Below are 13,315 nucleotides of genomic sequence, written 5' to 3' on the forward strand. Positions count from 1 at the left end.
GGTTTAATTTTATTACAATTAAGATTAAATTAAAAAGAAATGGTACAAGATAATGTTATGTAGCTTTGATCTTAAGCATGAGTCATCAAGAAACATTCAAAGCTCTGCCCCAAAGAGATGGTACAACAGAAGATTGAAGAAATTGGAGCCATGGTTGCTTGAATTCAAAGCTACATATTATTAAAAAAGTCAAAAAATCAACAAAGCACTTAATGCATGTTAGCTTAGTTTTTAAGTCCCTCCATGGCCTATAAATGAAGAGGAATGCTTCAGCAACAAGGGACACACGAAAGAAGCCATAAAGAATAGCCAAGAAACTACAAAATTCTCACAAAACATCAAACACTTTGTAATTTTCGTTTTGCAATTTCTAGCTTACCTCAATAAAAAATAATCATTCAAATCATCATCTGGGATCACATAGAGTAAGATTGATGCACTAAACAAGTCCCATAATACTCTAAACACGTGCATCATAATCTTCATGCTCTTAACTTCATAACTTTTGTTTTCCAAATTTTCACGTGAAATAACTTAATCTAATCTTTGATTTAAGTTCCTGACATCATTTAGAGTAGATCCAATGTAGCTCATGCAAGGTTTCACCCCTCTAACACCATCCACCATTGTTGGTCGTCCAAACTTGAAAAGCTTCGAGTTGCATCTTCCAGGCACTTTTAACAAAAACTAATGCCACTAATGAACTCAGGGGTCTTAATTAGGCTATCTGGGTTGTTTGCAACAATTTATTTTCTTGTTTTTCTAGGTTTAAAGAAGAAGAAAATCGGAGACCAAAACCGTTGCCAAAACCCTTGAAAAACCGTTGCCATAGCTGTGTAGAAGATGATGAACAGTGACTATGACTTGTTGACCTCCACGCGTGCGTCCCTGATTGGCTCGTCAACATTCAGCGCTCTCTCCCTCTTTTCTATTTGTCCACGCATGCATAATGGGACCCACCTGACTTATAAAAAGTCTTTGTGATCCCACGTGACCGGTCAATGCAAGTTTACCATGTACCTACCAATCTGAGCCATAGATCTCCACTAAAAACACATCCAACGCACCAGACAAGCAGTCCATACCATGGACTCTCCAACCTATCACACTTGATCATTTATTTATATAGTTTCTATTTTATTTTATTTTCTTTACAAAATTGATTTAAAATAGTTTAAAAAATCAAAAAATATAATAAAAATATTTTTAGGTTTATAAAATAATCTATTATTTTTTTATATAAAAATATTTTATTTTTTCTTAAATATTAAAATATTTTGTTTAATTAACTAGTATATATTTATATATTGGCTTTTTAATTATTTCAACCAATCAAAAAATCAGAAAAATTGTTCTTTTTTTATTAAATTTAGTTTATATATTATAGACTAATTTTGTACATATTTAGAATATTTTTCTCTTTAAGTTTTAATTATTTGTGTAATTATTTGCATAATTATATGATTATTTAACTTAATAGTTTTCAAAACAATTTCAAAAATTCCAAAAAATTAGTTTTATTTTAAAATTAATTAATAAGAATTTTAAATATATTTTAGACTTAATTTTTAGGTTTAAATTTTATTTCCACCTTTTTCTCATTTTAATTAAATTAATCATGCATTAATTCTAATTAAAATCAAATCATACAAAAAATCCAAAAATATTTCTTTTATCTTATTGCAATTTAAATTCCTAGATAAAGTGTATAGGTTGTCAAATTCATGTAAATAGCGTAGTTTATATTTCTCGCACAAACGATGTAATAGCGCAGATTTACTTTCCGCATTTTACATTCCCGCATTTTAATTTCAGTATATATATAAAACTGCGTGTATGTCAAAGATAAAAATTGAAGCGTTAGGTCACTAACTTCAAAGATAAAATATCTGAATCAAAACACAATCACACTTGCACCTCTTAGGGTAATCCCTCTTTTACTCTTTTCAAAATCAAAATCTAATTCTACTGTTTCAAATGCAAAATTGAACTTTCGTTTACATCCGGTGAAAGGAGAATTTTTTATAGGAAAAGACCTTATAACTTAGGGTAGACCTCCTAATTGCTTGCTCAAATCAAACAAACAAATGTCTCATATACTGTTGTTTTTTTCAAAATAAAACTTTCAAAAAAGACAATACTTGGTATATATCCAAACAAGGATCATTACGAAGTTAACGTTCTTTTTTTTAAAACATCCTTCGAAAGGTAAAACACTTTGTATACATCCGCACAAGGATTATTATAAAGTCAATTTACAAAATGAATTTTAAAACCACATACAAGCATTTCAAGGCAAGACAAATGATTCAAACAAGTGAGCTAAGCAATTAAGAGCCCATGGATAACCATGGATACAAAGGGGTGCTAATACCTTCCCTTTGTATAACCTACCCACTTACCCAAAATCTCTTAAAGGTCTTTTTCTGTTTCTTTTATAAACCTTTCCTTAATTGGATAAAATAAAAGTCGGTGGCGACTCTCTGATTTTCAAAAAACACAAAAGCAAAAAAGAAGAGTCAGTTCGTATATCTCTCCCACGAGAGGTATGGTAAAAAACCGAGGGCATGACAGGTACTACCTATACCAACAAGATGCATCTTCTTTTCGGGAGCCTGTTCCATAAGAACTCCATAGTTAAGCGTGCTTAACTTGGAGTAGTATTGGGATGGGTGACCTTCTGGGAAGTTTCCCAGAAAGCATGCGAGTGAGGTCAAAGCATGCTGAAAAGACATGTGTTGGTTTGTGGGGTCAGTCGATCATCCCGAAAGCAGTTTGGGGCGTTACAAATGGTATCAGAGCCCGACCTCTCCCAGTACGATGTGGTTCGAGGACGAACCATGCGGAAGATGGTGGGCATGTAACACCCGAGGCCGAAGAAGGCGAGGGGTGGTTGCACCGCATGGAACACCTGGGGCCAATTAGGGCTAGGGTGGTCGCCACATCGGAATGAGAGGGATCCTAAAGCCGTGCAGGTATGGGACTGCATGGTTGAAGGAAAGCTTAATAGGATTGATGGGTACTACTTATACCAACAAGATGCATCTTCTTTTCGGGAGCCTGTTCCATAAGAACTCCATAGTTAAGCGTGCTTAACCTGGAGTAGTATTGGGATGGGTGACCTTCTGGGAAGTTTCCCAAAAAGCATGCGAGTGAGGTCAAAGCATGCTAAAAAGACCTGTGTTGGTTTGTGGCAAAAATTATAGGACAATTATTCATGAATAAGTTAACCATTATAAAAAAAAATTATACCAAATATTATAATGTTGGTTTCCAAATTGATGTTGATTTTATATTCATTGTAATTTCTCATACTTTCCTATTTTAATATCTTTAATCACCTATAAGTAAGGTGCATATTTACCTCCATTATAAAAGGAATAGAAATAGGAATTGTAATATGTATTTTCTACGTTATATTTTCAAGTCACACACTATTTATTAATTAAGGAAAAAAATCATAAATTTTCAAAATTTGTTATTTCTCAACTCAAAAGTTGGTCATTCTTGACTTGTCTTTAAAACTTATTTCACATCATTGTCTAAAATTTGAAAATCATTATAGCAATGTTTCTGAAAATAATTTAGACATATAAAACACTTTATTTAGATGGTGTGGCAAAAAAAATAAGAGATTGACCAAGAAAAACATTAAGAAGAAAAAATATTGAAAACTAAATTATAGTCAAACAGTAATCTTATTTTCCATATCTGCATTTTTTTTACTAAAAATTGGTTTCCCCCGTATAAAATAAAACTAAATTCAAACTAAATTCAGCAAGTGGCCATTAAATCTACTTTTGTTCCTCTCCCTGCTCATCCTACCCTCCATACTTCTTCTGCATTCTTTACTCCAGCTACGCAAACTTAGCATGGATAAATTTTTCAAGTTTAGAAACCTTCTACCCTAATGTTTTAGGCAACTTATCAACTTTGTTATCCACTTTTTGCATGTACACATTTGTCATCAAATTAATGCTTTCTAGCATTAAAATCTTATCCTCCAACAATCAAAGATGGTAACCTTGGAGAAACCCTGAATCTAACCAGTGATCATGAACCACTTTTTTTTTCCAAAATGACTTTTACATTTAATTAATACAAGGACATAAGACTATGCGTCCTAGAGGTTTTCTTATATTTTGAATTAAGCCTGGGAAGTTTAATATATTATTTATCCATAATTTTAAATCTAATAAAAAATAAACATGTAGTTTAAAACTAATTATAATGTGGATGCAATTTGAAAGTTATTTCAACAAGATAATGACATAACATTGTACGTGCAAAAATTATAGGACAATTATTCATGAATCAGTTAACCATTATAAAAAAAAATTATACCAAATATTATAATGTTGGTTTCCAAATTGATGTTGATTTTATATTCATTATAATTTCTCATACTTTCCTATTTTAATATCTTTAATCATCTATGAGTAAGGTGCATATTTACCTCCATTATAAACGCAGCAGAAATAGGAATTGTAATATGTATTTTCTACGTTACGTTTACAAGTCACACACTTTTTATTAATCAGGGGAAAAAATCATCAATTTTTAAAATTTGTTATTTCTCAACTCAAGAGTTGGTCATTCTTGATTTGTCTTTTAAACTTATTTCACATCATAGTCTAAAATTTTAAAATCAATATAGCAGTGTTTCTTAAAATAATTTAGACATAAAAAAAACTATATTTAGATGGTGTGGCCAAAAAAAAAAGATTAACCAAGAAAAAAATTAAGAAGAAAAAATATTGAAAACTAAATTATAGTCAAACATTAATCTTATTTTCCATATCTGCATTTTTTTAACTAAAAATTCGTTTCCCTCGGATAAAATAAAACTAAATTTGTAACATCCCAAATTAATTAAGTCTAGAAATAATGGTTAAGTATTTGGTTAGGAAGTAACTATATGGCAAACTTGTAGTTTACACTTAGTTGAACGGTGTAAGGGACATTTCCACTTGTATGTGAAATTTAAGGACTTGTTTATTTATCTATACCATTCTTCTCATTTGCTAAAAATCTGAATAGAGAAAGAAGAAAGAAAGGGGTGGAAACGTGAAAGGAAAAGGGAAGAGGAAGTGTGGACTCAAGCTCCACCAAAAGCATGCATGTGCAATTGGTAGAAGATTTTGAGGATTTTGGCTTCAAGAATCAAGCTTGGTTTGGTAATCAACATCATCTCCATTCTCAATCTACCAAATCAGAATCTCCATTACCATCTTCATCAAGTTCATAATTTGTTCTTGAGGTGAGTTCCATAGTTAGAACTTGGGTAAGAATTGGGGTTTTGTGATCAATTGCATGTTTGGGAACAAGGGTTAGAATGATCAATTGTTGTTGCATGCTTGATTAATGATGGAGTATGTGTTCTTGAAGTGATAATACATGTATTAATTTCTTTTACATGTTAGGGTTCGGATTGGAATGGATTAGAAAGTGTTAGAACTGATCTTATGCAGTAAAAATGTCATTTTTGGCTCAGGTTCAGTGAGCAATCGATTGCACACCAGTGCAAATCGATTGCACTGTGAAAAATTGGCATTCTGCGCTTCTGGTTCAATGAGCAATCGATTGCACACCAGTGCAAATCGATTGCACCTGACAGAAAATCATACTTTTACTGTTTTGACCATACCTGGAGTTCCGTAACTCGGAATTAGGCGCCGTCGGAGGCATTGGAAAGCTAATGGAAAGGGCTAAAAGATGCCTAAGCTTCTATAACCTTAGAATACTATTAATTAATAATTAAACCCATGTGAATATTCTTGTATCGTGGTTACTAAACGATAATGCTCGAATAATTGATTCGTTAATCATTCTTAGGGCCTTGCTGCCCAAGTGTTCCTTCAACTGGGTTGTAGGGATCATGGAATGAGTGGTAATGTAAATCAAAGTTATCCACGTACACTAAAGATGTTGAGGTCTTATATCTTGTGAAGCTAAGCATGTGAACCATGAGGCGAGGAGGTCTTATAACTTGGTGCAACTTGTGTACGTCGATTAACAAAATATGGATATGGTAAGGTGAACCTTAGGATACCTAAACCAAGAGATATGAATGGATGTTAACCTGATATTCCTTTTCCTATCAAGCGACTACTTTCGAAATCCTACAATCTAATGGTGTCGTAAGTATGAGACGAGGGGGTTAGAGAATAGACAAAAGGATAGTAACTGCGAGTAGGCATGATACGTATATGTTGGCTATTTCTTGTGAAGTATTTCCAAGGATGCCCCTGTACCACATATATTGCAGGCATTCCTCGAGTGTGTGATCTCAGGAATGGGCCGTGCTCCGTAGTTCAGGAGCTATTCTTCGGGGATGAACTCCCAGAGATGTGGGCCACACCTTCTCCTTTTGTCATCTCCTTGAGGGTGAGTTTCTATGTGAGATTCAGGCCCTGGGATATTGGAGGAGTTGAATCGTGAGATGCGATTCAATGTCGATTCTATGGTTCTCTATAGTCATATGAGTTACTTACCATGTAGACTGAAAAGGTATGTTTTTGGGTCTTGTTTCGAGGGCAGATAGGCAGGTAAACCCGGAAGACCAGACCTTGAGGGTAGCTCCCGACAGAAGGTTGGCAGGTAAATCCGAAAGACCTATTCTGGAGGAAACATGTACCTAATATTCGAACATGTGATATGTTCTCAGTGGATCCAATTGGGTGGTCAGTGGACACTCAATCGTGGTGCTACGAGTTGATAGGCTTTCCTGTACTGGATAGTGAGGAAACCTTAGGATCTGAGATGGATCTGTAGATTATGTATGTACCTTGTAGAGCCGAGAGTACCCATAAGATAGGGGAACTCACTGAGATTTAGTAATCTCACCCCATTCATCTTATTATTTTTCAGGTACCATACAAGATCGAGTTTGGCTAGATGCTTGGATCAAGAGCTTTTGATCGGATATCGTGAAGACCGTGCCTAATATTTTCTTCCGTTGTGTATTAATATCTTTGTGTAGATATATTCATCGTATCCATCTTCAAGATGATTTTGAAATGTATACACTTACGTTATTATTCATGACTTTTGTATGTACTCAGTACCAGTTATTAGTATTTTGCTGATATGATTCTAGACACATATTGGTAGGGTATTACAAAATTCAAATTAAAGTCAGCAAGTGGCCATTAAATCTACTTTAGTTCCTCTCCCTGCTCATCTTACCCTCCCTACTTCTTCTGCATCCTTAAATCCAGCTACGCAAACTTAGCATGGATAAATTTTTCAATTTAGAAACCTTCTACCCTAATGTTTTAGGCAACTTATCAACTTTGTTATCCACTTTTTGCATGTACACATTTGTCATCAAATTAATGCTTTCTAGCATTAAAATCTTATCCTCCAACAATCAAACATGGTAACCTTGGAGAAACCGTGAATCTAACAAGTGATCATGAACCACTTTTTTTCTTTTCCAAAATAAGTTTTACATTTAATTAATACAAGGACATAAGACTATGCGTCCTAGAGGTTTTCTTATATTTTGAATTAAGCCTGGGAAGTTTAATATACTATTTATCCATAATTTTAAATCTAATAAAAAATAAACATGTAGTTTAAAACTAATTATAATGTGGATGCAATTTGAAAGTTATTTCAACAAGATAATTACATAACATTGTACTTGCAAAAATTATAGGACAATTATTCATGAATCAGTTAACCATTATAAAAAAAAATTATACCAAATATTATAATGTTGGTTTCCAAATTGATGTTGATTTTATATTCATTGTAATTTCTCATACTTTCCTATTTTAATATCTTTAATCATCTATGAGTAAGGTGCATATTTACCTCCATTATAAAAGCAATAGAAATAGGAATTGTAATATGTATTTTCTACGTTATATTTTCAAGTCACACACTATTTATTAATTAAGAAAAAAAATCATAAATTTACAAAATTTGTTATTTCTCAACTCAAAAGCTGGTCATTCTTGACTTGTCTTTTAAACTTATTTCACATCATAGTCTAAAATTTGAAAATCAATATAGCAGTGTTTCTGAAAATAATTTAGACATATAAAACACTTTATTTAGATGGTGTGGCAAAAAAAAAATAAGAGATTGACCAAGAAAAACATTAAGAAGAAAAAATATTGAAAACTAAATTATAGTCAAACAGTAATTTTATTTTACATATCTGTATTTTTTTTACTAAAAATTGGTTTCCCCCGTATAAAACAAAACTAAATTCAAATTAAATTCAGAAAGTGGCCATTAAATCTACTTTTGTTCCTCTTCCTGCTCATCCTACCCTCCATACTTCTTCTGCATTCTTAACTCCAGCTACGCAAACTTAGCATGGATAAATTTTTCAAGTTTTGAAACCTTCTACCCTAATCTTTTAGGCAACTTATCAACTTTGTTATCCACTTTTTGCATGTACACATTTGTCATCAAATTAATGCTTTCTAGCATTAAAATCTTATCCTCCAACAATCAAAGATGGTAACCTTGGAGAAACCCTGGATCTAACCAGTGATCATGAACCACTTTTTTTTTCCAAAATGACTTTTACATTTAATTAATACAAGGACATAAGACTATGCGTCCTAGAGGTTTTCTTATATTTTGAATTAAGCATGGAAAGTTTAATATACTTTTTATCCATAACTTTAAATCTAATAAAAAATAAACCTGTAGTTTAAAACTAATTATAATGTGGATGCAATTTAAAAGTTATTTCAACAAGATAATTACATAACATTGTACGTGCAAAAATTATAGGATAATTAGTCATGAATCAGTTAACCATTATAAAAAAAAATTATACCAAATATTATAATGTTGGTTTCCAAATTGATGTTGATTTTATATTCCTTGTAATTTCTCATACTTTCCTATTTTAATATCTTTAATCATCTATGAGTAAGGTGCATATTTACCTCCATTATAAACACAGTAGAAATAGGAATTGTAATATGTATTTTCTACGTTGCGTTTACAAGTCACACACTATTTATTAATTAAGGAAAAAATCATCAATTTTTAAAATTTGTTATTTCTCAACTCAAGAGTTGGTCATTCTTGATTTGTCTTTTAAACTTATTTCGCATCATAGTCTAAACTTTATAAATCAATATAGCAGTGTTACTGAAAATAATTTAGACATAAACAAAACTATATTTAGATGGTATGGCAAAAAAAAAAGATTAACCAAGAAAAAAATTAAGAAGAAAAAATATTGAAAACTAAATTATAGTCAAACAGTAATCTTATTTTCCATATCTGCATTTTTTTAACTGAAAATTTGTTTCCCTCGGATAAAATAAAACTAAATTCAAATTAAAGTCAGCAAGTGGCAATTAAATCTACTTTAGTTCCTCTCCCTTCTCATCTTACCCTCCCTACTTCTTCTGCATCCTTAAATCCAGCTACGCAAACTTAGCTTGGATAAAATTTTCAATTTAGAAACCTTATTCCCTAATGTTTTAGGCAACTTATCAACTTTGTTATCCACTTTTTGCATGTACACATTTGTCATCAAATTAATGCTTTCTAGCATTAGAATCTTATCCTCCAACAATCAAAGATGGTAACCTTGGAGAAACCCTGAATCTAACAAGTAATCACGAACCACTTTTTTTATTTCCAAAATAAGTTTTACATTTAATTAATACAAGGACATAAGACTATGCGTCCTAGAGATTTTCTTGTAGTTTGAATTAAGCCTGGGAAGTTTAATCTACTATTTATCCATAGTTTTAAATCTAATAAAAAATAAACATGTAGTTTAAAACTAATTATAATGTGGATGCAATTTGAAAGTTATTTCAACAAGATAATTACATAACATTGTACGTTCAAAAATTATAGGACAATTATTCATGAATCAGTTAACCATTATAAAAAAAATTACACCAAATATTATAATGTTGGTTTCCAAATTGATGTTGATTTTATATTCATTGTAATTTCTCATACTTTCCTATTTTAATATCTTTAATCATCGATGAGTAAGGTGCATATTTACCTCCATTATCAAAGCAATAGAAATAGGAATTGTAATATGTATTTTCTACGTTATATTTTCAAGTCACACACTATTTATTAATTAAGGAAAAAAAACTCATAAATTTTCAAAATTTGTTATTTCTCAACTCAAAAGTTGGTCATTCTTGACTTGTCTTTTAAACTTATTTCACATCATAGTCTAAAATTAGAAAATCAATATAGCAGTGTTTCTGAAAATAATTTAGACATGTAAAACACTATATTTAGATGGTGTGGCAAAAAAAATAAGAGATTAACCAAGAAAAACATTAAGAAGAAAAAATATTGAAAACTAAATTATAGTCAAACAGTAATCTTATTTTCCATATTTGCATTTTTTTTTACTGAAAATTGGTTTCCCCCGTATAAAATAAAACTAAATACAAATTAAATTCAGAAAGTGGCCATTAAATCTACTTTAGTTCCTCTCCCGACTCATCCTACCCTCCATACTTCTTCTGCATTCTTAACTCCAGCTACGCAAACTTAGCATGGAAAAATTTTTCTGGTTTAGAAACCTTCTACCCTAATATTTTAGGCAACTTATCAACTTTGCTATCCACTTTTTGCATGTACACATTTGTCATCAAATTAATGCTTTCTAGCATTAAAATCTTATCCTCCAACAATCAAACATGGTAACCTTGGAGAAACCATGAATCTAACAAGTGATCATGAACCACTTTTTTTCCCAAAATGAGTTTTACATTTAATTAATACAAGGACATAAGACTATGCGTCCTAGAGGTTTTCTTATATTTTGAATTAAGCCTGGGAAGTTTAATCTACTATTTATCCATAATTTTAAATCTAATAAAAAATAAACATGTAGTTTAAAACTAATTATAATGTGGATGCAATTTGAAAGTTATTTCAACAAGATAATTACATAACATTGTATGTGCAAAAATTATAGGACAATTATTCATGAATCAGTTAACCATTATAAAAAAAAAATTATACCAAATATTATAATGTTGGTTACCAAATTGATGTTGATTTTATATTCATTGTAAATTTTCATACTTACCTATTTTAAAATCTTTAGTCATCTATGAGTAAGGTGCATATTTACCTCCATTATAAATGCAAAAGAAATTGGAATTGTAATATGTATTTTCTACGTTATATTTACAAGTCACACACTATTTATTAATTAATGAAAAAAATCATAAATTTTCAAAATTTGTTATTTCTTAACTCAAAATTTGGTCATTCTTGACTTGTCTTTTAAACTTATTTCACATCATAGTCTAAAATTTGAAAATCAATATATCAGTGTTTCTTAAAATAATTTAGAAATATAAAAAACTATATTTAGATGGTGTGGCAAAAAAAAAAGAGATTAACCAAGAAAAACATTAAGAAAAAAAATATTGAAAACTAAATTATAGTCAAACAGTAATCTTATTTTCCATATCTGTATTTTTTTTAACTAAAAATTTGTTTCCCTCGGATAAAATAAAACTAAAATAAAATTAAAGTCAGCAAGTGGCCATTAATTCTACTTTAGTTCCTCTCCCTGCTCATCCTACCCTCCCTACTTCTTCTGCATCCTTAAATCCAGCTACGCAAACTTAGCATGGATAAATTTTTTAAGTTTAGAAACCTTCTACCCTATCGTTTTAGGCAACTTATCAACTTTGTTATCCACTTTTTGCATGTACACATTTGTCATCAAATTAATGCTTTCTAGCATTAAAATCTTATCCTCCAACAATCAAAGATGGTAACCTTGGAGAAACCCTGAATCTAACAAGTGATCATGAACCACTTTTTCTTTTCCAAAATAAGTTTTACATTTAATGTTATACCCCGATTCTCCGACACTGATGATTATCATTTTATTGGCTAATTGGTAATTAGAGTGCACATTTAGACTTTTTGCATAATAATCTAAGAATGGTTATGAGTGAGTTAGTAGAATAGTTGCAAATAAAAGAGATTGGTTAAGACCAAATGAGATTGGTTAGAAACTAACCAAATGGCATTATGGTGAATAAAACTTAGTTGGAGGATAAAATGGACTTTAAGTACTACTTGCATGGGCTTAAGGGCATGTTTGGGTGATAGTAATGCAAATCAGAATTTTTGAGAGAGAGATAATTAGAGGCATGGAGGAAGAAGAAGAACTTATGTTCAACTTTTCCATTTTCGCACCTATAGAAGACCCTTCACTAAACAGGTAATAACTCGTCACTCGTAACTCCGATTGAGCTGATTCCGGTCTTGTTGGAAAGCTTACGAATTTATCTACAATTTGCATATATGGATCGCCTCTTGCATGTTCTTTATCATGGAGAAAAACGCATTTGAAGTAGAGGGTCTGATGCTGATTTTTAGGAAAGACATGCATGCGGGTTTGACAACATTGGAGTTAGAGTTTTGATCAAAGGAGAACCTTGAGAGCATCATTATCATCCTTTCAACCTCTACAACTCAGAATCTTCATGGGATAAGGTGAGTTCCATTAGATAGGAACCTTGGGTAGGAAATTGGGATTAATGTATGTCAAGGGTTTAGTTGAGTTAAACTTGTTGCATGATTGATCAATTAGTGTAAAATATGTTCTTTTCGTATCCTTGCATGTTCTGGTATGATAATATATGCTAGGGTTTCATTTGGGGTGATTGGAGATGCAAAAAGTGAAGTAAGGAACCAAAATCCGTGTTCTGCACTGTCAGGTTCGCTACAGCGAACTCTGTGTTCGCTGCAGCGAATGCCTGCAGACTGCATAATTGTGTTTTTACTAAAACTGCCATAACTTGAGTTCTACAACTCGAAACGGAGCGCCGTCAGAAGCGTTGGAAAGGTCTTTCAGTTATCTATGTGATATTGCTTAAATAACATGCTTTTGATGCAGATATAAATTATGGTACATGATTAGGTGTTGCTTGGTATTAGAATAAGGACAATTAGCCTCGAGTTTATGTCAATAAGATGTGATCCTTGTGTTGAACTTAGACCAAGATGTTACCTTAACTATTAAGCTGTATAATGTTATCCTAAAACTGAGTATTAAACCCATGGTGGTATTTTTAGGAAGTTTAGACGACCTATAGAAATTATGACTTTTCCTTGAATTGAGAACTTCGGTGTAGCGAACTTGGGCTCGCTATAGCGAATGGTTCGCTGTAGAGAACTAGTAGCGAATAAGTCTGGGAGTTGATTTGATTTAATCGCTGGAGCTCGCTACTGCTCGCTGTAGCGAATCGAGGCTTCGCTGGCAGTTCGCGTAGCGAACTTGTCTGATGCAAAATTTATACTTTTCCCTGTTGAGTGCAGTTTCGTT

Source organism: Vicia villosa, linkage group LG1, assembly GCF_029867415.1.
Source record: "Vicia villosa cultivar HV-30 ecotype Madison, WI linkage group LG1, Vvil1.0, whole genome shotgun sequence".
Classification (NCBI taxonomy): Eukaryota; Viridiplantae; Streptophyta; class Magnoliopsida; order Fabales; family Fabaceae; genus Vicia; species Vicia villosa.